This window comes from Halichoerus grypus, chromosome 3, assembly GCF_964656455.1.
Source record: "Halichoerus grypus chromosome 3, mHalGry1.hap1.1, whole genome shotgun sequence".
Classification (NCBI taxonomy): Eukaryota; Metazoa; Chordata; class Mammalia; order Carnivora; family Phocidae; genus Halichoerus; species Halichoerus grypus.
This window is the reverse complement of record NC_135714.1, coordinates 85,744,925-85,770,962: the sequence shown is the minus strand read 5'-3', so window position 1 is coordinate 85,770,962 and position 26,038 is coordinate 85,744,925. Positions and strand designations below refer to the sequence as shown.

At 35.8% G+C, this 26,038-nt stretch overlaps 1 protein-coding gene across 1 annotated transcript in view; it reads right to left on the bottom strand.

Moving 5' to 3' along the window:
- Positions 1-26,038, bottom strand: part of TET2 (tet methylcytosine dioxygenase 2) — a 138,988-nt gene that overhangs the window by 79,911 nt on the left and 33,039 nt on the right. The window contains exon 2 of the mRNA XM_036094776.2: positions 20,671-20,815. The gene's annotated coding sequence lies outside the window, so the exon portion shown is untranslated. The remainder of the gene's footprint in view (positions 1-20,670; positions 20,816-26,038) is intronic.

Here is a 26,038-nt window from a genome sequence, read left to right as displayed (position 1 = left end):
CTCTGTGTTGGTGACATCTATCTGAGCTGACTAAAAAAGCCAATGGTAGGATGAGCTGGGGGGATACTATTCCATCCCGAAGGAACAGACTATACAAAGGCACCGAAGCATAATTGAGCTTGGCAATCTGAAGAACAGAGAAATTGGTCTGGTTGGTTCTCAGTAAGATAGAGAGTGGTTTTAAAATGAGGTTAGAGGTATGCAAAAGCCAGGTAAGGGTACGGTACTTAAATTACTATTTAAATCCAATGGGAAGCCATCAGAACATTATATATAGAATAGTTGCATGCTCTGACTTGAACTTTTAAAAGATCACTCTGGTAGTCTGTAGAGAATGAACTGAAGACATTAAGCATAAATGTTGGGAGACTGTAGTAATTCAAGAGAAAGGCTATGATATCCTGGACTAGGGTGACAGTGGTGGTAATTCAGAGAAGTGGATGGATGGATTTAGGATACATTTTGGAGGCAGAACAAAAACAAAACAACCTGGAATTGCACTGAATGTGAGGGAATAAATGAAAGGGAAGAAACCAAGCTAATGCCTAGTTTGGGGTTAGCTACAAGGTTGAAGATGGTACCGTGTGCTGAGATAGAGGTGAATGGGCATAGTAAGACTGACGGGAACATTATAAGTTCTGTCTTGAACAACCTATTTGAAATGCATGATATCACTCAAGTGGGTATATTAGACATGCACTTGTAAGAAGGGCTAAGTAAGAAGTCTAAGGGCTAAGAAGTCTAAGCTGAAGATAACTTTGAGCTTTGTCAGCCTACAAATGCTATCTAAAGCCACTGGACTGGATGAAATCATCCTGAGTGAGGGTACAGTTAGAGAAGATGGCCTAAGATTGGGGCTGAGAAAACTCTAGAATTCAGAGATTGCAAAGAGAAAGAAAAGACAGCAAGGTGATCCAAGAGATGGCCAGAAAGAGTGAAATCACCATTCGCTGGATGACCCATTTACATCCCATGAGCTCTAGGAGCAGATCAATCCCAGATCTCCACTTCGAGTCCTCAGCAGAGTCCCCAGTCTGAATTTGCAATAGTCTCTTAGTCATCTCTGTATCCCAAAGTGAGTTCATTGTCTTTCACTCCAAACTTGTCCCCTCTTGTATGTTGTTCCCTATCCTACTGGGTAGTAATATCATCTACCAATTTACTTATGAAACCTTGGATATTTAGTTCTTTCTTCCCTCATACAAACATCCCATTAAATACCATGTATGATTAGTTCTACTTTCTAATTGTTTTTGGAATCCATAAATTATCTACATCCTCACTTTTACTACTATGACTCTTGCTGTCATCATCATTCCTGGCTCACTACAACAGTCCATTAAAAGGACTTCTTGCTTCTGGTCTTGTTCATCTTCTACCTATTCTCTATACTAAAGCCCAGTGCTCAATACCATCACTTCCCTTTCTTCCCACCCTCAGTAGATCCTCTTAGTTTTCCATACCCACTAATATGACCCTAAAGCTGTCAGGATCTGCCCTGGCTGCCTTTCTGGGATTTTCTCTCATGCCCATTTGCCCCAGCCTCTTACTGATATTTTTATATAGTTCCTCTAACATACCATGTTCTCAATTGCCCCTGTGCCTTTATACGTGTAGTCCCTCTCGCTGTAACAAATCTTCCCTCTCTCTCTCCTCTTTACCCTTACCATTCTGGGCAAATTAATTCTCACATATTCTATCCAGGTCTTAGTGTAGACAATACATCGTCTAGGAAACCTTGAATGACTTTCCAAGAGAGTGTTAGATGCTCTCCAGAGTGTTCCAAGAACACCTTGTATTTTTCCTCATCACAGCACTTAACACATTATACTATATCTACCTATTTCTTATCTGCATCTTCCATCAGACTTAAACTTCTTGCAGAGCAAGAGCTATGTCTATTGGTTTCGTAGTCGTAACTAAAATACTTAAGTCAGTACCTGGCACAAAGTAGATATTCAATATATGCTGAATGAATGAATGACAGTGTATACGTATTCTCTTTCCTGCTGGTTTCTAGCAATCTTAAGATTTACATTTAGCAATCCTATCTTTTAACATATAGATTTATTTTAGTGACTAAGCATATTAAAAGCCGGAACACACAACACCTCTATAAAAGGAAAAAATACTGTCCAGTATAGATAAGGTATTACCTAGAAAAAAATGAAACCTAGTCATGATTTAGTAGTTGAGAAAAACAAGTTTAAAGTCTCTTCCTATACATGTTTATTTTCAACCCAGATCCCAACAAACACAAAAACAAACTCAAAAAACCTCTTAACTACAATAAAAATGATTCACTTATTTTTTAGCACATTGGATAAAAGTACAAGGACTTCAGAGGGGTTTGGAGCCTAAGTTCCCTTGATAACTCCTCTACTTATCACTAACATGGTTTGTCCTTTGGCTTAGTTATATCTGAAATCCCTACAGGCAAATACTATGCTTTATCTACCTTCCCTCCCCATCTTAAAACCTAACACAGGTATGCAGCAGGCACTCAAAAACTGCCTGTTGACTGAATGAAAATGGAACAGATATGACTATTTTTGACAGGCTCCACTGTAAATAAACAAACCTGAAATGTCAGTAACATGTCTATATCTAAATATTGTATGCCAACCACATGGGCCTGGTCTTAGCATTTTGGTATTCCCAGCGGATTAGAAATAAACTCTAAAGTTTTCTGTTTCTATTTGAAATACTTACTTCATGGCTAGCTACAAGTTTAAGATTTCTGAATTTTACTAAAGACAGCTTTTAATTCACTGTAGAAGAGCAAAGTCACATATTTAATTTCATTAAGAAACACAAAAAAATATGAGAGAAATCTGCTATCAGATTTCAGTTCTGTTCTCACTGTGACAAACCAAGCTGACATGTATACTATTTTAGTTAAAAGAAAGCTGTTAGAGGCACATCATGACAGCCATGGACCTGAATCAATGGGCACAGAGTATTCAGACCTCTAACCTCAGAAGACAATTCAACTGACTTTGTGATAGAAGGAACCAAAGTCAGTGGATTGTGTCCAGGATTATCCAGAGCATCTTGGTTACAGTAAGAACAGATAGTTCAAATTTTAAGTTTCTTTTGATGATAAGGTTGAAGACTTGTTTGGATCCAGAAACCTGTTATTACACTTGACTCATCCTAGAAAAATTCAAGCTTCAAATACTGCTAATCAGATGCAAACTTAACTTGGAGTTTTTTTGGTACAAACTTAATCACAGTGGTTGAATAACTCATAGCTGGAATGAACACCAAAGGTGAATGTATAAACAATATTCATGCAGACATTCAACCCAGTGTATTCAGTTTTGCTGGAAGCGGCCCCCACCCAAACATATACACCATGCATTAGGCATCTATTTATACTTCTGCTGTGCAAGTTGTAACTTATTAAATACCAAACTTAATTAAACTGGCATGCATTTTAATTGTTTTCCAGCAGATGCTGAAATTTAATAGCTTTGTTCCTTTATTCCTGTTTCACTCTAAAACACTTATCACTATTTGAATTTGAGATTACATTTGCTGACAGTTCAGTTTTTTGGTGGAAGGAGAACTGGTTTTAATTGGTACCAAGTTTCCTGCTGTTTCCTCTTTATTATGGAAGGTCACCATGTCAAAAAAACAACAACAAAAAAAAAACACCACCATAAAAAACAAAATCCAAAAAAAAAAAAAACCCAGGAAGACACCAAAGAATAGAATTAATGTTAAATTAATCCCAAACTTTGAGATTAATTGGAAACACTGTCTACTCACCACTGTGTCCTACACACTCCTATTTTACTCTTTTTCATCTTATAAGCTAGTAAATAAAATTGAGCACGATCAGCAACTTTTCTATGACTGGAAAAGATTCAAGAAATATAAAAGGGTTAAATAGTAAAATAAAGATGCCCTATTTAGGTCTTTTAACTTGTTGCTCATAAAAGTAAATCAGGTCTTTCTGTGTCCTTTATACTTCACTTAATGGTAAGAAAAATAAGTAGATGATAAAAATAAATGAGAAAACCAGAGTCTCCCAACTTGGGAAACTGATTCTTCAGAGGACTTACCAGTAATGCAGAGGAATATACTGAGGAGTCCTGCTCACTCCTGGACAGTTCACAAATTGAACAATCAATTGGCTCAATTTTTGTAGAAATATGTTCTACCAGTCCCCCAAAACAAACAGCAGATGAAAATATCCTGATACATCAGAAGAATATGCTTTATTTATTCTGCTAGTGCCTAACTGCATAATGAATGTATTTTTAGCAAAATACCTTTAGCAGAAAAAGTTGTGTTAAGAGGGAAATAGCTGGGCTCTTTTCCCCTCTGCAACCATAGAAGTACACAGTTGCCATCATGACCAATCATTTTAGTTCCTTCTTATGTTCCCTTAATACAGACAGTGAAACTGAAGCTGAGGCCAAGAGAAACTAAACCTGCTCTCCACTTGTCTTTAAAACTCCCTCCTTCCTCCTTCAGCATACCAGAGGAACTACGCAATACAGGATCTTGTTTAAAATCTGTGGATTATTCTGGATGTAGTTCAAATCATCCAGTTTTCTGCACTCCAGTTGCAGCTCTTTACTCCCTTTTTATGTAGTAAAAAGAGTTTTCATGCTTAAAGTTTTTATGTTTGTGCTAAAGCAATCTCTTGTGGAATCAGGCTTATTATCCAAAATAGAAACTCATAAGATAATGAATTTTTGCCTTAATTTTCTTATACATTTGCAGCATTCATTCCTAAGCTCTGAGATCCTGTTGAGAATCTTAGGAAAGCAACTAGTCCCCTTTTCCTAGCAAAATTTATGTAAGAATGCTTGTGAGTTAAAGATTTTAGCTCTTCAGTTTCATTTGAAGAGTTCAACTTAAATTAGAAATGTGTAAAAAAAAAAAAAAGTTTACTCCAAAACCTGTTTCATAAGATTTGGCTTATTTTTGTCCTTGTGAGACTGGCTGATAATTTATTCTCTCTTCTTGAAAGCCTGCTTTCTATTTTGAATTTCCTTGAAAGCAGCATCCAATATTAAATCCATTTGAGGAGCTAATTTTCATCATGTTCATGAACAGAATTAGGCTGGAGGACTTGTAGAGAAGTGGTAACATAAGAGCAGACATCCAAGCTCTCTTCCCAGTGAATCATTGAAATAATCAAAGAAAAACAAAAATTGGAAAATATCCTGCATCAGCACTAAAATACCAAGGAACAGTGCTAGCTGAAAGACAGAAAGTTTGAGAAATTTATGGATAAACTGCAGATGAATCCATATTAAAGGACAACACTGAGTCTAATCACAGTCCTTCTTCCTAAGTCAGTTGTGGAAAATAAAGAAAACCCTATCTGACTCCCCCAATACCCCTTATTTGGGGGAGAGGGCAGGAGGAGGGAGAGGAGGAGGGGAGGGGAGGGGACTGAAGGGAAGGGAAGAAGAGGGAGGGAGGGAAGAAGGAGGGAATTCAGACAAAACCAAATTATGAACCTGGACTAGAGACCACAACAAGTGAAAGAGAAATACAAAGACAGACTGGGGGGTGGGGGGACCTGATCTGTTAAGCAATAGTTTCAACAAAGAGAAAAAAGTAATAATGTTCTAAATGTCCCAGTAAAAGAAATGTTTTGCATAGTCTAAGGTACTATCACACTTTTGTGGTAGTAGGTGAATCAGCCCTCCTTCAAAGATATATGAGTAAGGGAAGATAATCCAGAATGGTACTTATGGGAAAAAAAAAAAAAAAAAAAGAACTTCAACTAAAAGAAAAAACAATTAACTTATTACTCAACAGTAGTAGAAGAGCATGCTTTTAGACATGATTTGCTTAGTGTTCTAAAAATAAATTGTAGATCTCCTGTGCCTTGTCCTGCCGAGGGAAGTTTTCACAGGTACTTTCTGAAACAGCAGATGGATGATTAAATTGGAAAAGACACTGAAATTAAGAAGTTAAGGAAAATAGAGCCAGATGATGTAATTCTATAGCAAAATATAAAACAGAATCAAAAGAAGAAAAAAAATAGAGTTCATATTGCAAAAAATCAGTCAAGTAGAGAATAAGCTGAACAAATTTTTTTCTTTTTCTAAATAACTTTTTGCTCAAAGAAGGAACGAAAATTTAATTTTTTTAATGAAAACTTTAAAAGAAAGGATTTCTGAAAAACAGATAATTAATATAGGACATCCTGAAATGCATGAGCTGTAGCCAAATTATAACCACAGCCTTAAAATCTTTTAAAATAGAATAAAAATAAATGACATAAGCATTCTAACCCAATAGTTTAGGAAAATAAAACAAAACAAACTTAAGCAAAGAAAAGTAATTAATAATAAGAGAATTAAGAACAAAAACATATAAAGTAGGTTCAATGAATAAATCCAAGAATAGATTCTTTTTTTTTTTTTTTTTTAAGAATTTATTTATTTGAGAGAGTACCAGTGAGGGGAGGGGCAGAGGGAGAAACGGACTTCTCACTGAGCAGGGAGCCCGATGAGGGGCTCGATTCCAGGATCCTGAGATCATGACCCAAGCCAAACGCAGACGCTCAACCAACTGAGCCACCCAGGCACCCCTCTTTCTTTTTTTAAGATTTTATTTATTTATTCGTCAGAGAGATAGAGTGAGCACAAGCAGGGGGAGTGGCAGGCAGAGGGAGAAGCAGACTCCCCGCTGAGCAGGGAGCCCAATGAGGGGCTCCATCCCAGGATGCTGGGATCATGACCTGAGTTCCCAGGCGTCCCCCAAGAGTAGATTCTTTGAAAAGGAATACAGTGGACAGAAAAATCACTAAGAAAAAGAGAAAAAAAAACCCACACAAACGAGTGTAGACAGAGGTGCCATAAATACAGATATAGAGAATATTAAAAAAATAAAATGCTATATAGTTTTTTTTTAAAGATTTTATTTATTTATTTGAGAGAGAGAAAGAGACAGCACAAGTGGGGAAAGGGTCAGAGTGAGAAGGAGACCCCTGCTGAGCAGGGAGCCCAATGAGGGACTCGATCCTGGGATGCCGGGATCATGACCTGAGCCAAAGGCAGTCACCCAACCAACTGAGCCACCCAGGCGCTCCTGCTATACACTTTCAATGAACAAATTAGAAAACCTAGATAGATAGAATGGTGGTATAGGGAAATATACACTGCTAAAATAAGCTCAAAAAAATATATTATGCCTAAATAAGTTTATACCTTTGGACTATAATCTTTAAACTTTTCAAATTATTATCTGGCAATTAGGCCCAGAGCTCAAATGTTCTCACAAACACTCTTTCAATTTTCCAAGAAATATGTAACTCTTGTGCTATTTAAAATTTAAAAAGCACAGAAAAAGAAGAGATTACTAGAGATCTCTCTACAAATAAATTATTCTGAATAACTGAGAACACTTTTTTCTCTCAACTGTATACCTGATATTACATGGTTTCTGTATTTTTAGGCAGTAATAGCCCATTATTTATTTGAATATTTATTAAGTGCCTGGTATGTCTGAAGGATTCAAGATTCTTGTCCCTGAGAAAGAGAGATTCTTGAAACAGCATAAGTAAATAGTGTGATTAGTTTTCTACTAGATTTTTATAAACATGCTTTGCAGACATAGAAAAGAAAGGGTCTAAATTTGTTTCAAGGAGTTGGGGATGACTTCACAGAGGTTGTGTATTTCTTACTATAATTAAAACTTACTCAAATCTTGCCCAAGGCATTTCCTCAACATCCTCAATCATGGCTCTGATGTTTTTGGTATTCCCTACTGCTTGGAAGCATCACTACTGTAATTAAGAGTTCAGTAGGTGTGTTTCCCAAAGCCAGGCACTCCTTTCTGTGTGATGAAATGTGCTAATAAATACATACAAAGACCTTTCTCTGACACAAAGCACATTCAATTCCCAACTGTTTACAGTATTGTTTAGGATTTTAAAGTTAGAAACAAGATTATTTTCCAGTAAATCCATAATTTAAAACCCTCTCTGACCACATCCTTTTCCAACTATCTTCTAACCCAGTTTGGTGCTTTGTGTATTATGTAAGCCAAATATGAATTTATATGGTGTAAGAATGGAATTCTTAATATAGCATAATCATATGGCACACTTTTATTTTCCTCCCAAATCTTATATAAAATGTTTCAAAGTAACCAACTTGATATTGATAGACAGCACTTTCCCAACGCTCTTCCTCATTCAGTAAATCAATGATAATCATTATTCATCTGCCAGGCATTTATTAATTACCTACCATGTTCCAAGCACAGTGTTAGGAATCATAATAAGGATAAAAGAGAAGTCCAAATACTTCAGGAGCTCAAACTCCATCAGGTCATTTTCAGTTTATGTGGATGACTACACAATTCAAATGTTTTCACTGATATTTCTTAAAACATTTAAAAATATTTGTCCAGGTAACCAATTATATTTGATACCTGTATTTACTGGTATTCTGCTTTGTTCCAGAAAATGTTTGCATTTACTAAATTTTCATTTTGCCACTCCATTTCTTCACCATGAAATCTTTTTGGGCTAAATGGGTGATGGGTATTAAGGAGAGCACTTGTTATAATGAAATTGGGTGTTGTAAGTGATGAATCACTAAATTCTACTCCTGAAACCAATATTACTCTATATGTTAACCAACTACAATGTAAATAAAAAATTGATACAAAAAATATTTATGGTGCTAATATAGTATCCACTCTTTTGTTGTCAGTAATCCTGTTACAAAACTATGGAACCTAAAGGGCGGTACTTTCTCTTTAATAAATTACAAGCAATGAAGGAAAAAAAAGAAAGAAACACCCAAACTTCATTATAAAAAGTAGAAATATGGTTCAAAATAAAGGCTTAATGTGGCCATGCTGATTGATTAAAGTTATGTTACTAAGCTAAGTGTCATTCAGAAGAGGACACAAAAATCCACTGCCTTTAAAGAATACAGAATTTCAGAGAAGAAAAACAATCACTAAGATATCAGAACCATGGGTAATTAGAAAAGTGTTTCCTTTAATAATTTCTTTAATAACAATGTATCAGTTTATGAAAAAGATTAAAAAGAAAAACTATGAATTACAGACTTTTTAAGATAGATGTTATATGGAGCTGTGGGTAAAAAGCTACCTATGTATGCATTCAGAGGATCTGAGAGGCAGACCCAGTACCACCAGTAATTCACCACTTCATCCTGAAGCAGTCACCTTACCTCTCAGAGGATTCGGGCTTCTCAAAGGCAAGGATGAGGAAAAATAGAATTAATTTGATTTTCATATTACTTTCAGCATCATCTATCCATTAAGTAAGGTTAATACATGTTATTTATCCACAGATTTTGCAAATCCTCTGTAATAATAAAGTCTGAAGAGGTGTGTGTGTGCGCACGCATGCACGCACGTGTACATTCATTCATTTCTCTGGGAACTAGTTCATTGGACATATATCTTTGTTCACAATATGTCAAGGACTGAAGCTGGGGGACAGGTGTTATCTCAGGAAATATGCAGCAATTTTCATGGTCACACAAACCTGGAGGGCAGGAGTTGGTAATGTACAGATTTTGGATGAAGGTGTCCTGTTAATAATACCTTATTTAACTATATTGGCAGGAATTCAACTCTATCCCCAACTTGGAGGTGACCTTCTATTGCTTTATACTTTGCTTCATGTAATCCATGATTAGTAGTCCTGAAACCCCCTCAGTAAAATTAAAATTTTTTAAAAAAGCTCATATATAAGCAATACCTCCATTTACTAAAGTGCCTAGCTTAAATGTTATCAACTGATAATTTTATTTACAGATGCTATTGAGCACTGAAATGGGAACAGAAATTAGCATAGCAACAATGCCCACATTATTTATCACTTTTAAATCCTTTTTTTTTGCCTTAAATCTGTTGTATTACTTATTATGAATGCAAGAAAATATACTTACACTTTCCATAAAATTTTTAAGAAATCCCTTGCATTAAACAAGAGAGCAAATACTGTAAGTCTGAATCACTTCAACAGGAAAAGATTTCTTCTCCATTAAGTATTTGGGAAAAATGGGGCCTCTTCTGAAGAAGTGATTTTGTTTTAAAGGGCAATTCATCCAACTTTTTAAAATACATGAGATGTAATGTTTCCAAAGTAAACTCTTGATTTGCAAGTACTTAAATGATTCAGCTGAATAACTGAATTTAAAGGGAATTCTTACCAATCTTCCAGGGGTAGAAGGATTCAGCAACAGGTCTTTCAATCACAGTATTATCAAGGGTCTTAAGACATAATTATCTCATGAACATAAAAGACAACAAAAGCACCCCAGTGAAGTCAACCTTCTTTCTCATTTTGATTAAGAGTATGACCTAGTTATTTAAAAAACGTGTGTGTGTGTGTGTGTGTGTGTGTGTGTGTGTGTGTGTGTGTGTATTCATATCAGGCAAACAAGAAGCAGTGTTTTCAGAAAGGGAGGAAAATGAAAAACAGTTAAAAAGTAGAAGGGAGTAAATGAGAATTAAGTAAAAAGGTAATTAGATAGTGGTTGAGTGAACATATAAAGAATAGGGAGTTAATATTTTTTATATATACATATACCTTTTCCTATGTTGACAAAACAACTCTTGAACGAATTTTCCCAAATAGAAATAATGGATGAACTGAGGCTTAGGGAAACAGTCGTGGAAGTTTAAAGCTTATATACATCAGTTCTAATGTCCTCTAAAAACAAATCACAGTTCTTCATATCAATGCCAGTTGTGCTTATTATATCATTCTGACCCTCATATTCTAATGTGACTTAGACCAAACATTCTCAGGTTTCTATGATTTATTATCAGGTATATTACCTGCTATTCCTAATAAATTGATTATATAGAAAATAAGATGAAAAATGCATTATCTGCACAACCAATGGAACATCTCTAAGTAAAGGCAAAAGGAACCACACATTCAGAACTGAGAAAATTGCTTTGACATGTTCAAACCTACTTTCTAGTACATCCTTAGGTTCATGATTCATCACTGTGTCCAACTCACTGAACAAATTCCTTAAAATGACTCCAGTAAGGCCTTGCCAATTCCATATCTGCCCTTTGTTTAGGGAAGGAGGACATGGTGGAGTGGGGTGGGGTGCGCAGAGTACATCACATCCTTCTCCAGCTGCCTCCAGTCTGTGGGAGCCATCTATTATGTTGCTGGTTATAAATGTAAAGCTGACTTTTAAAGTTTTAAAAGTATGGTGTTATATCAAGAAAGTAGATCCTTTTTTCCTATGAAGTAAGAAATCTGATGCCTCCATTTTCCAGAGAAGAAAGTTAAAAATAGAGAAGATGAAGGATATAATGAGTAAGAGTTCTTCTAAATTTTAGCTAAGATTTTAATTAAAAACATATGACATGTTCTCTCAATGATTATCCACTTAAAAAAAATTATATCAACTTAAATCAGTAATAAAAAAGAAGTCATCTTTACAAAATTTATAGAGAAAATGATAAAGAAAGAGAAGAGAACCTGTGTTTATAAACAATACATGGAATGGAAATAGATTTTCATAAATTTGTGTAGGCTTAAAAGAGGAACTAAAAATAAGAAAATGTAATTTAATAAATTAAATGTTAAAATCTTCAACACTGATTTAGACAACCACAATAGGAAAGTAAAGATGGAAGAGATCTGGTTTATCAGCTGCCTGTGTGGGGGGGAAAAAAAGTATGCTGCCACTTGAGTGTGAAAAGCGGTATGTACTCACAGGCAAGGACCCAAGTGTGGTCCAGGACTCGAGTGACAGATGTGCAGTGTCCAGACAACTACAGGGGGGCCCTAGGTGATCTGAGGGTGTCTAAAATACCAAATACCACAGTTTAATATTTAAGGGACCTTTGTAGGAAAAAGGGATCCAACATTCTTTAGTAAATGCAGATTGTAGCTCAGCATGACACTAAACCAGTAGGACTTCCTAAAAATGTGGTAAATAGTGCATTGACCATAATCAGAAGAACCCAATCAGGTGCTAGACTAGTCCTTTCTAGGAAGGCAATAAAGAAGATTCCTGCATGGCATGAAAGGAAATAATCATTTTCTTTGAGCTTTTAAATATATAACTTTTCTGATTTTGTAATATTACAAAATTTGCAATTGTAAAATTACAAATTTAGTAAATATTTTGAGTCTCATAAATTTAGTCAATTCCTTTATCTCCTGGCCACTTCTCTTTCCCTTCTGCCCTTTTAAACTTGCCTCGATAAAGATTTGAAAGTAGGCATTTTATGATAAATTCTAGTTGTATGACTCATGTTAATGAAAAGAAGTATCTTCTACATCATTAGTAAAAGCTAGTTTTTGAAAAATAATTTGATATTAAGTTATCTTCTGTCCTATAGGATGATAATCCCATTACTCAATCAAAAACTATTAAATACTTATTATATGTTAGGCATTCATTCAGATATGCTTTACTACCTTGCTACTCTAGGAAAACTTGCTAGTAGAATAAGCATCAAAGTAATCTCAATTTTTAAAATGTCTAAAAGAGTGACCCACCTTGAGAAGGCAGAACTTTTGAAAATGAGAAGGGGACAACTAAAGTACAAATTAAACAAAGAAAACTACTACATTATACCTTAAGAAAGTATGAAACGGAACAAGAGAAATAAAACCTTTTTGAGACCACCTGGTTTTATACTTTGAATAAATATGACAAAAGGCTATACATTTTTTTTGTTCTAAGTGAAATACATTTAATATGTCCAAGTGTTCAATTCTGAATTTTATTTTAAAAAATTTTTTTATTGTTATGTTAATCACCATACATTACATCATTAGTTTTTGATGTAATGTTCCATGATTCATTGTTTGTGTATAACACCCAGTGCTCCATGCAGAACGTGCCCTCTTTAATACCCATCACCAGGCTAACCCATCCCCCCACCCCCCTCCCCTCTAGAACCCTCAGTTTGTTTTTCAGAGTCCATCGTCTCTCATGGTTCATCTTTCCCTCCGAATTCCCCCCCTTCATTCTTCCCCTCCTGCTATCTTCTTCTTCTTCTTTTTTTTAAACATATATTGTATTATTTGTTTCAGAGGTACAGATCTGTGATTCAACTCTGCATTTTAATTGAGAAGTTTATTTACTCTCTTCTATGAATTCTCATAATCTAGAAAAGCTATGGATTCTAATAATCACTTTACTATTTGGTTAGGGAACCTGGAGCTCAGAAATCTTTCCAAAAATGCTCTCTAGAGTTCTAGCATATTGATTTAGCCTGGCAAGCTTGCATACATTCCCAGCTATGTCCTCTTAATACCACAAAGCACCCAGACAACAATGCCAAACATATGGCCTCCCAAAGAGCTTATGTTCTGAAGTACCCTGACCACTTTTCTCCTCCTCCCTCCCTGAGACTGAAAAACAGAACAAAACAAAAATGGCCTGAGAAGAAAATCTATCATCAACTAAATTTTTTGGAATTTTCAAAAATTTTCTGAATTCATGTTTTACTAAACAAAGTCTTGAGTGTATTTATTCATGAAAATTATCATCCAGTAGACATTAAATATCATCTCTCTTCAAATCTCTCTTCCTATAGTGAAGCATTTATGTTCATCAATACTACTGGAATTAGAACACTGAATACATCCCCAAAGTCTCCCAAAATAGCCAACAAAAGCACAAATCCCAATGGCAATAAATTTAATTTGGGTAGGATACTGCAGGAAAAAATATTTCAGGTAGCAAATGTTACTTATACAAGTGTTAATTACAACTGAGTATGTGTGGGGTTCAAGCTCTGAAATAATGTTAACTTTGTATATGATATTGCTATGCCTAGACACTTGAAGTTCCAACTACTCACCTTCCACCGTTCCTTACCACCCCCCCATCCTCCAATGGGGCAGGTGTTGTATTTATTTTAATAGGGGATAAAGAGGACAAAGAAAAAAAAATAAAAGATATGAAAAAGATCACAAAGTGAATTGTTTTAAAGAGTGTGATTGAGCGCCTACTATGTAACCAGACGTTGTGCAAGATATTAGGAATAAGAAGATAAGACAGCCTTTGTCCTAGGGATTTGAGTTTATAGAGAAACAGGCACAAGAGATTACAGTAAGTGTGGGGTTTGAGGAACATGAATGCCACAGATATGAGGCTTTGCTGATGAGAAACCTGAGTTGGGTCTTTACTGAAAAGGCGGAGGAGAGAAATAGCCAGTACAAAGGCTTGAATGTGTGAAATATAATGTTAGGTTCAAGACCTATAAACAGTAAGGAATAATTACCTCATGGAATCTGAGGGACAGTATGGTGACCTGGAGGTTGAAGAGTAATTAAGAGCCAGATAGAGCTATCAAGCACACAGTATTTTCGTTGGGTCAATGGTTTTCCAAACTGAGTACTTTAGATGTCAATGGTTCACAGAGCTGTTCAGGGCCACACTGGTTAAAGAGGGGTTAGCAGGTGACCCTAAGACTCCCAACATTGCATCTATTTCTGCATTGACCAGATGAACTCCATTTTAATTGTAAAAAGTTTGTGGGGTGGGGAGGAGGAAGCTTCTATTGCTTTAGCAAAGTTTAACAATGGGTAACCATTAAAGGGTATTAAGAAGGAGAATACATGGTTAGATTTGCATTTAAGAATAAGCACACTGGGACACTTTAAATTGACCATCAGGAAAAAGAAAAGAATAGCAGAGGGAACAATTAAAAAATAATTAATTCATGGAAAAACAAAAAAATTCTGAAGAGAGGCAATATGGATCAGCTGGATTTGAGGGTATGAGTGGAAAAGAAAAGTAGAAGTTCTTGCCCAATGAGTTCAATATTCTAAATAAAGTAGGAAACAGGCTGGCTAGAAGGATTTAAGGAAGCATGTGAGTGTGCACACGTCTAAGTATGGAGGAGGATTCAAGATCTTGAGAAGATGGCCAAGGTTTTTTTCCTTAAAGTCCCTCTAAGACTCCTAGCAAAATTCAAGGACTGTACATGCCTTTAAGAATTACAAAAGTGCAATACACATATACAACTTTAACTATATGGTCACAGATTATCCAAGAAACCCATTAATTATTCTCCCAATCTTCTCAACATTAAAAAAGCCAAGATAACACACTACAATAGTTGCTGCCCTGGCCCCATTTGGTTTTGCTTTCTGCAGTTTTGGTTATCCGTGGTCATCTACCATCCAGAATCTTTCTGACACATGGTCAGAAGGTGCTATGTCACATTGCCTATGCCATTCACCTCACTTCATTTCATCATGTAGGCATTTTATCTTCTCACATCATTATAAAAAAAGAGGTATTTTGAGGGAGAGGAGAGGGAAAAGGGGGCACATTCATGTAATTTTTATTACAGTATATTGTTATAATTGTTCTATTTTTAGTTATTGTTGTTAACCTCTTCCTGTGTCTATAAATTAAACTTTATCACAGCTATGTATGTATGGGAAAAAAACAGAGTATATATAGGGTTTGGCACTATCCACAGTTTCAGGCATCCACTGAGCATCTTGGAACATCCCTCCACCCCCCTCCCCCATAAGGGGAGACTACATTGATTGCATTATTTCACATTTTGAGAAAAAGCTTTGGTCAGATTAACATCTGTAAAGATGGGTAAACATTTCTAATGCCCTCATTTGCACTGCAACTTTCTTTCAGAATACCAAGTGTTTTCACCAAGACTTTCATTTCTGCTTAAAATATCCTATGAGATCAATGGAGACAACTGATACTTCACCCTTTGATGGGAAACTGAAACAAGAATGGTGAAAATAACTTTCATAGTGTGTAGTCTATTTTAGCATGGCTTACTTGTTCTAAACTCATAGTACAGGTCACATGTGGATAGGCATTAATGCAAAAAAAAAAAAAAAATGCTACAGTGCTATTTGTGAATTCAGGGATTGCCAAAGCTCTCAGCAGAATCCCATGAGAATGTCAATAGTCTTCTATAATTCAGTCTCTTGGGACATAGAGACAATGAGACCAATCTGGGCCTTAAAATATACACAAGATACAGCTTTCATACAGTTCAGCCATGACTTGTATCATAATGTGGCATGTGTAATGGAGAGAGTAAAGAAACATAAAGAAAGATTTGTAGCACTATTGTAAATAAAAAAAGTAAACATTTTCCTCTTTTAAATACACTTCTGCACATTGCTAGATAATTACATTTTATTAAAAAGAAGAAAACACTTAGTAACAGATGGGTTGGAGAATAATAGTTTGAAGAGCACTGCGTTAGATGATCTCTAGGATCTACTTTTGTTTTAAAGTCCTGTGACTCAAAGGATAAATCAATTGGGTTTGTTAGAATAATGATGATGGACTTTAGTTTATAAGACTGGTCTGCAAAGAAAGGACATTTGGAGTCTTCATTTTAAAGACTACGTGGTGATTTAAATTTGAGATAAGAAAAGCCATTTTTCTTCCGAAAGATAAACAGAAAAAATACAATATTAGAAATAACTGTTCTGTCTCAAACTATTGAGGAAATAGAATGATGACTTATTTTTTAATCAGGATACATCAACAATGACCATAGGTGGGAGAAAATGACTAGGGCAAGAAGAGTGAAGCTTGTAAATGAGTAAGGTCTGTTTCACGAGGAAGGGTGAAACTATCCATAATAATTAGAAGAATGGCTACAAGAGAGTTCTAATGGGCAAATCCAAACCTTCTAACTCTTTTCTCCACAAATAAGACAGCAAAATACAAATCACTAACACTTCTTATAGATGACATGGAGAGGTAGTAGGTCTCAATAAAGACACTTATTGAGGGGGCTAGTCCAGGTTTTGCCAATAGCTAATGACATGACCTTTAGGAAGTCATGCATTAGGTCTGGGTACCCTTTAGTCTGCCTTAAAATTAGCCAATTGGACCAGGGTGATGTCTAATGGCCCATTTTTGAGCAATACTTTTATGATTCCCTGGTGTAAAAATATAACATTTTGATAGGCATATTCTCATACAATTTTTGCACTAGGTTAATATTTAGATTTCAATGCACAGTGAAAAATTTCTCTTAGCAACTCAATTCAGCCTGTCAAACATTGCATGAACTTTATCCTTAGTAGTCTTAAGGATACCTACCCTAGATTGTCTCACCTCCTTCACCATGAGTTCAAACTCACAATATGCCCCTACTTCTCTATTTCCTTTAATGCCAACACTTAATTGGTCATTTAAAACCTGAAAAGAAAACTTTGATTCTTCTTATCCTCTATTTGCAGTTAGTGATCAAATCCTCAGGATTTTCCCTATCAAATCTATCTTCCTTTTTCAGTCTTACCTCTAATATCATAATCCATGTTCTCAGCCTCACTCCTGAATCACTCAACCACTTCCTCCAACTCCATACTCTCCTAAACTTGTCAAAATAATAGTATTGCTAATGACCTGAATGCATCTGGTTACTCACCTGCTTCCATTGTTCCTCAGTATTTGTATGATGGCATGTAATCATCTTTAGCCTGGCCTAAGAGCTTTACAAAATTTGGCCTCACCTGCTTTTCTATCTTCGCTCCCACCACTTGCCATCCCTATGCAAGGTAGCCTCCCTTTGCCTCCCTCCTTGTCCTCTGTCTTGCCCACCTGCCCTCAACACCAACATCCTTATTTCACTCCATGTCATGCTGTTTCTCTTCCACTTCTCCACTAGGATGTCATTCCCTGTTTGTTTTGTTGTTGTTGTTGCTATTGTTTTTATGGTTGAAAGTGTGAAGGCTATGGAACTGTGATATACAAAAATAACTTTAATTAGAACTTTTTCTTTGGAGGTTTTCTTTCAGTGTTATTGAGGTACAACTGACCAACAAAGCTGTAAGATATTTAAAGTGCACAATGTGATGATTTGCTATACATATAAATCATGAAAGGATTCCTCCCCATCAAGTTAATGAACATATTAATCACCTCACATGTTTACCACTCTTTGTGTGTATGAGAACACTTCCACTCTCTCAGCAAATTTCCATTATACAATATGGTGTTATCAACTATAGACACCATGTTATATATTTGATTCTCAGACGTTATTCATCTTATAACTGAAAGTCTGTACTCTTTTGCCAACTATCCAATTTCTTCCTATCCTTCAAATCCAGGCCACCATCTGCCACCTTCCTTTGCGAAGTCCTCCTCTAACTGTTTTAGTCTGGATGGACCTTGCTATTCCTTGAACTTCCAAAGCTCTTATCTGTATCACTTATTTGGGTATATGTGTACATATTTACAGATGGTAGATGATTTAGCTGTATAAGATCCTCTGATTCTGTTTGAATCATTCTGTGAAAACTTTTTACTACTCTAGGTCTTTGTGGTATTCTCCCCTACCTGTTCTTCCCCATATGACTTTATGGTCTATTTATATACTTTTTTTTAGGTTTTTACTCAAAATTAATCTTCTCATGAGGTCTTTCTTGACTACTCCATCTTTAATTACTACCTCACCATCCCTCCAATTTTCTTTTTCTGTCTTAAATTTCTTATGCTTAGCACTTCTTGGTATTTAATGCACTATACATTTTTATTTATTTATCTTGTTTAATCTGTCCGCCACTCTAGATTCTAAGCTGAACAAGTACAGGGACTTTCACCTTTCTGCTCAGTAATGCACCCTGGTTCCTAAAGAGCGCCTGGTACTGGATAGGAACTCAAGAAATACTCTTTGATTGCATTTATTATTTAAAAACTGAAAGCAACATTAACAATAGTAAAAATAGTAATAATAAACAAATACTAATATAATTTTGAATTTAATTGTGCCAGGCCCTGTACATATTATCCATACATGTACATATATCCATATATGTATATAATCCCATTATTGTTATTTATGACCTATTTTCCTCCTTGCCAGATAAAACAAGGCTTGAAGAGGTTAAATAATTTCCCCAAGAACACAAAGCTAATAAATATTACTAAAAATAAGTCCTAGGTTTATTTATCACTAAATTCTAAATATCTCCTAGGCTGAGCTTATCCAACTGTAAAAAGCTAAATACAAAATAATACTCTTTTTCGGATATGAAGGAAGAACTCCTCTGGGAGTTACTCGTGAAATCAATCTCTCTCTCTCTCTCACAAATAGCTAATACTTTAATTTCTTCTTTTCTTAGTAATTTCTCTTACATTTTCCCCCAAACTTTGCACTTCCTTCCTTACCTACACTTCATCTCCAAGAAGAGAAAAATTTAATGTTATTGTAAAACTTCCATTTTAAAAATGCATCTCAGTTCTCATATAAAGGTCAAGTACAGAAAGAGCAGCCACAGTCCTCACAGTGAGAGGTAAAGCATCCATTACGGGAGGAGGGGAAAAGCAAAGAATGCTTTATTCATAATTACCTAAGATTTTCCAGCCCAGCCTTTGCGGGGAAAGAGGAAGTCTATTTTCAGTGACAATGAATACTCTAAAAATATTAGCATGCAAGGGGAAAATTTTCATTCTGAGAGTTAGTAGTGCTGAGTTCTCTTTCCCTTACAGAGTGACTTAAAATTCCCAGGGTAGAGAGGTAATCTAGGCAGACGTAGTTGCCTTATGTCTGGAAAATGGCAACATCTAGGAATCATGGGAGTTTAATTGAGGACACAATGGGAAGGATTTCTCAGCACCAGGTCAGTCTCTAAGAAGTATCAAGTGGCAGAGCAGATACTTATATCCTCAGGCATCTAGAGTGAGGGCAGAGATTACAGCTACATGGGCCTTTTAGAAGATTTGTTATGCTGAATGCATAAACAAGATTCAGTGAAACTGAAGCTGAACTACCTGCAAAAGAGTTACAGAAGGAAAAAAAAAACAACACTCATTCTTCTTTTTTTAATCTAACCTCCATTTTCTTTCTAACAATGCCCCCATAATTTTAACTGACTGAAAGTACAGGCAAAGGTATACATGGAATTCATTCTGGTGTCCATCTTGAATATTTTGGGAAAAAATATCAGTTATCAGTTCCCCATTTCTGTTCATCTATATAAATGTTAATGGTCTGATAAATAACCCTTGGGTTGGGACACTTATTAGCCTGTCAGTGAAGGGCATTCAGAACAAATTGATCTTTATTAATATCAACTGTAGATGAAAAAAGTACTTCGTATCTCCCTGTCAGTACCTCTATTTATATTTTCAGAAAAATCATGTGAAAAAATTACATAGGCTTTCCTGAAACTGGTCGTTGTGTACTTTAGTTCTCTGATGGTTCTATGGGGCCAAATTATCATGAAAACTGGCTGCCTAGGCTCAGGAGGTGCTCACTTTTCTGATCAGCAAATAACCACAAGTAATCACTTTTTTTTTTCATCCTCAACAAATAAGACAAAGTGGCCACAAGTGAGGTAATAATGGAGAGGAGAAATACTGTGACAAGTGGTTACAGATACCACATTTTCCCATGCTTATAGTTATATTTGCATGGCTCTTATCTTTTTTAAAAAATTTCAAAGACATTTGAGAATCTGATGAAAATCTTCCTTTTCTCCAGAAAACAATGTAGATACAAATCCATCATCCATACAGGTTAGCACAAAACTCCAGGACATTCATAGATCTTAAAATCTAACCCACGTGTCCTAAGCATAGATAATTAAGATATTTGAGAGAGTACAGAGTAATTTCAAGTTGAAAGTCAGAAGAGAGATTGACCATTAAATTAGGAATAAATTTCTACTTCTCAGAAACCAAGCACCAACTGTACCCAACTTCTTACCAGCAGCTCTATCCCTTACTGCTCCTCCTGGATCATGACCTGTTGGCTGCTGCTGAGCCCATCTCCTGCTTCCAAGTGTGGTAACTCAACAGGAGCAAGGGCAAGTGGACAATCTTGAGAGGGTTTGATGATGATGTTGGCTAGCCTGGAAAAGACACAGAGTTTGAATATTTTTAAGTTAGCAAAAAGGAAAAAGATGTACATCTGGTATGAAAACTATCATGTAAAGTTTAAAAGGTTATAGATGCCCATAATTTGGTATGTCCAACTAGACCACTGGCTGTTAAAAAATTCAGGGTTGGAGGATCATTCTCAAAGCAATGAAAACTCCCAAATGCACCATAATATAATACTAGTATTTGTAGAGAAAACTTTGCAATGCCCAAAGCATCTCTGCCTAATCAGCAATCCTCACATCTTGACTGTGATTATCAGTTAGTCTTGGTACCCACTGGGTTATATCACTTCATCTGTTGAATCCAATGGTTCTCAGCCTTGGTTGTAATAGTATCACCTGGGCGGGAAGCTGGGGGCTAATGCTCAGAGATTCTGATTTGTTGGGCTAAAAATGAAGCCTTATTCCCCAAGTAATTCTAGGGTGCAGCCAGGATTGAGAATCATTAATTTAAGGCCTTGAACTTATTGAGATGCAGCACTAACTTAACTTATAAATAGCAAATGTTTATTCAGAATATACTGTACCAAGGCAATGTGCTAAGTGTGATGGTAAAGGTAGAACATTGTAACACGTAGTCCCTGTGCTCAGGGACTTTAATTTAGCTCAAGAGATTGAATACAAATTTTAATCTGATCACCTAACAAGACACATACTTTTTAATTATTATTATTATTGTTTAATTCCCATTCTGCTGACCCTTCTTAGTATAGTAATCACTATACATGCAATTAAGATGGGTCCACTTGAAAATGCTTCTTAACCACCAAACTGAACAAGGCAGATAATACATTTGACATGCTAGCAAACTGCAGAGTTTGGTCAGCCTCAGTCAGTACTTTCAAAAATTACATTAGAATGAGATACAACCATCTCCCATTTCTCATTTGTGTTACTCCTGAAATCTCCTATGGGTCCACAATACATTTCTATGCCTAGGCTTTGCTTTGGAAGTTTATGCCGATTATTGTCCAATGATTCATTAATTGCATATAACACCCAGCGCTCATCACCATACATGCCCTCCTTAATACCCATTACCCAGTTACCCGGTTACCCCATTCCCCCTTCCCCCCCTTTCTGTGACCCTCAGTTTGGTTCCCAGAGTCCAGAGTCTCTCATGGTTTGTCTCCCTCTCTGATTTCTTCCCATTCAGTTTCCCTCCCTTCCCCTGTGGTCCTCTGCCCTATTCTTTATGTTCCACGTATGAGTGAAACCATATGATAATTATCTTTCTCTGCTTGACTTACTTCACTTAGCATAATCCCCTCCAGTTCCATCCATGATAAGACACATATTTTTAAAAATATAACCAAAGTAAGGCTTCATTAGTCAAAGATGGAGTGAGAATCTTGGGTGCTCCAAAAGTAGAGATGACCATGAACTGAAATGAGGGAGAAAGCTGAATGCATGAAGAAAGTCTTCTGAGTTCTAAGGGCAGGATGAAAGTCAGAGAAAGACAGGAACAGGGAGAAAGCATTTTCAAAGACATAGCTGTTAGAATATGCGCAGCAAACTGAGGGAGACTAAACAGCCCATCCTGACTGACGGATTTCTGTAAAGGAGCATTAGAAGAGTTTGGAGAGGCAGATTTGAGCTAGAATGTACAGACTAGTGATAAATGGCTAAAGAAGTTGGGTCATTTTCTGTAATATCTGGAAATAGTACCTGGGATAGTACTGAGAGCTGTTGAATGCTCATGTCCCAAGGGGTCTTAGTAAATTTACTGGGTTCTTAGTAAATGCCAGACACTGTGCTTGATGCATTACATATGTTATCTCATTTAACACAAACATCTGGTTAGGTAGTTATTGTTATCCCTACTTTACAGAGTAAGAAGGGAGGTCACTTAATTTTCTCAAAATTCCACAGCTAGAAATAGTAAGCCAAGACCAGACAACATGCTGTTTCTTTAGAACACAACATTACAAGAGTTATATATTAACACTTAAGGTTTTTAAAAATTGAGATATAATTCACATTCCATAAAATTAATTATTTTAAAGTATTTAATTCTGTGGGTTTCAGCCAAAAAGTTGTGCCATTGCACAAAAGTTGTGTTACCGTCACTATCAAATTCCAGAACAATTTAATCACTCCCAAAATAAATCCATTAGTCAATAGGAGTCAGTCCTCATTCATCCCTCCTCCAGCTAATCACGCTTCTATTTCTATGTATGTGCTCATTCTGGATATTTCAAATAAATGAAATCATGTAAAATTTGACTTTTTTGTGTCTGGTTTCTTTCACATAGCATAGTGTTTTCAAGGTTCATATATGTTTTATTGTGAATCAGTACTTCATTCCTTTTTATGGCCAAGTAATATTTCACTGTGTAGATATACCATACTTTATTCATGATGGATATTTGAGTTATTTCTACTTTTTAGCTATTATAAACAATGCTGCTATGAACATTCATCTACAACTCTTTTTATATTGTGGTAAAATATGTGCAACAAAAATTTAGCATTTTAACCATATTTTAAATGTATAGCTCTATGCATTAAGCAGTCTTATTGTTGGGCAATCATCATCACCACCCATATTTAGAAATTTTTTATCTTCCCAAACTCAAACTCTATCCCCATTAATCAATAACTCCCCAATCTCCCCTCTCCCAAGCCCCTGGCAAATACAATTCTATTTTCAGTCTCTATGAATCTGACAATTCTAGGTACCTCATATAAGCAGAATCATATAATATCTGTCCTTTTGTGACTGGCTTATTTCACTTAGCCTAACGTCTTCAAGATCTGTCCATGTGGTAGCACACATCAGAATTTCCTCCCTTTTAAAGGCTGAATAGTATTCCATTACACGTATATACCACATTTTGTTTGTCTATTCATCTGTTGCATTGCTTCAACCTTTAGACTATTGTGAATAATGCTGCTTTGAACATGGCTTTCACTGTTTTTAAGTTTTGTGTGGACATACCTTTTTAATTCTCTGGGGAGTGGAATTGCTGAGTCATATGATAATTCTATATTTACCCTTTCAAGGAACTGCTAAATTGTTCTGCAAAGTGAATGGCTGTGTCATTTTACATTCCCATCAGCAATGTATGAGGGTTCCAATTTTTCTTCATCCTCACCAACACTTGTTATTGCCTGACGTTTTTTTAAAAAAGCCATTCTTACAGGTATGGAGTAGTAGAAGATTTAGCTGTTCTAAATTATTACATACAAGGTCCTGGCTTATTGCAGTAGTTCAGATATAAAGTGATGAGTCTGAACAAGAGGGTGGTAGAGGAAATAAAATGATCAAGCAGGGAAATATTACTGATTGGGAAAGGAGTGGATATTCGTAGCATTGTAGATATAGGGAGAAAAAGAAAGACTCGATTATAAAAGTAAAACTTTGAGCTTGGCTGCAAAGGAAAATAATGGCATTAATCAGAGATAATTCTAGAAAGAAATCTGAAGCGACAAAATAAATTGTTGCCATGATGTATTTGAGAACCAATGTAATCCAAATAAATAATTATCAGATAGGAGGTCAGGGTTGGAGACAATAAAATATCTTGTGTTTTTAGAAAGGGTCAAAGAGGCATTGGTAAGACTAGAAGAGGGCCACTGTCTGTACATGTTTAGATTCCTTAAGGCTGGGTTTATTTATGGGCCAAACACTGAGGAATACAGAGCAACAGAACTATATATTTGCCTTCCTGTTTTCTGTTTAAAATACTAATACAAAACTTAAATAGTAAAATAATATATTCTTTACACTCAGAGTTTTATCAGAACTTGAGCTGTAAGTCCCTTGAGGTGGTATCAGATTTTTATCTATACTTTGAGTCATTCGGGACAGCAGTGCCCTTGGTTCAGCATGGTGTGAGCAGGCTTAGTGGTATTGCCCTCTAAGGGCTGGCACAAGATCAAGAGGCCTACAGAAATGAATGTCGCTACAAGCAGTTATCTGGTTGGCTGGAAACCAGCTGGCAAACTATCAAGGAGAACATGAAGTTCCAGTTTTCTATGCCCCAAACAGCCCCCTTAAAAAATAAAAAAACAAAAAACAAAAAACCAACAATTAGAATGTACACCCATAAGAGACCACAAGTCTATTGTTACAATGCAGTTCCTCAATGGTCAACGATTCTGGCTTTGTTCAGTTTTGGAAAATATCCAAAATAGTAACACTCAGAAATCAATGCAGTGATGACTCACATACTTGGTTACCTGTTCTGAAAGAAAAGTTTAATACTATTTAGGATGCTGTGGTAAATATTCTCAAAGAAAATGCAACACTGTCGGCTTACACGCTGAGTTTTCCCTCTGACCTAATACGCTGAGATTATACCCCCCCCCCCCAAAAAAAAAAAATCCACCCAGAAGGCAAAACAGAATAAACATGAAGGGTAACTGCTGAAGACAGAGGTTAAAATAAGAGCTATAGAGAAAAATAATCTAAGAGGGAAAGCCAATGAATACATTTAAATGTTCTCACTCCCACACACATATCTACATTTTTAATTGAATGAAATAAACCTCAAGGTCAAAGTTGGAATCTTGCTAAGGATAATGTGGTTCCAAGACAGATTTTTCTTTGTTTCCTAAATTAAAGTCTATTCTGGTATATTTAATCTTCATCAACTACTCACTGTGTTTTTAAAAGATAGTATCTACTTTCTATATTTTCCAGAACGTAGATGAAAAAACAATGACAATAAAAATTGTTACAATTTATCGAATGCATGCTTAGTCATTTAATCTTCAAACTACTCTCACATTCCCAGTCTTGTCCCTTAGGACACACTTTGTAGGTGGCAGGTCTCTGGAGCCTGTGCTCTTACTGACCACGCTTCACAACATCACCAGCTTGTAAGAGATTCAATGAAGAAAACATTTCATTTTGGTGAAAGGTAAACTATTCTATTTTTCAAACCCTAGAAGCAGATACTTTATCTCAAAATCAAAATAAAACTTTTCCCTGTAAACCAGTTACTCTACTTATAAACAAGTATATATCAATATAAGCTACGCATCCTATATAGAAATCTTTCTCTGGGGCCTTAAATACATTCTTAAATACATCCTTTCAATCACTGATCAGAAGTCATTAATACTTTCATCACAAACTATGTTTATCATGCTGGATCTAGTCCTTCCTTTCCTTTTTGTGCTACTTGTCCATCCTCCTTGTATGTCTCTTCAAAGCTTCCAGCAATAGGTGCTTCCTTCTGTTGT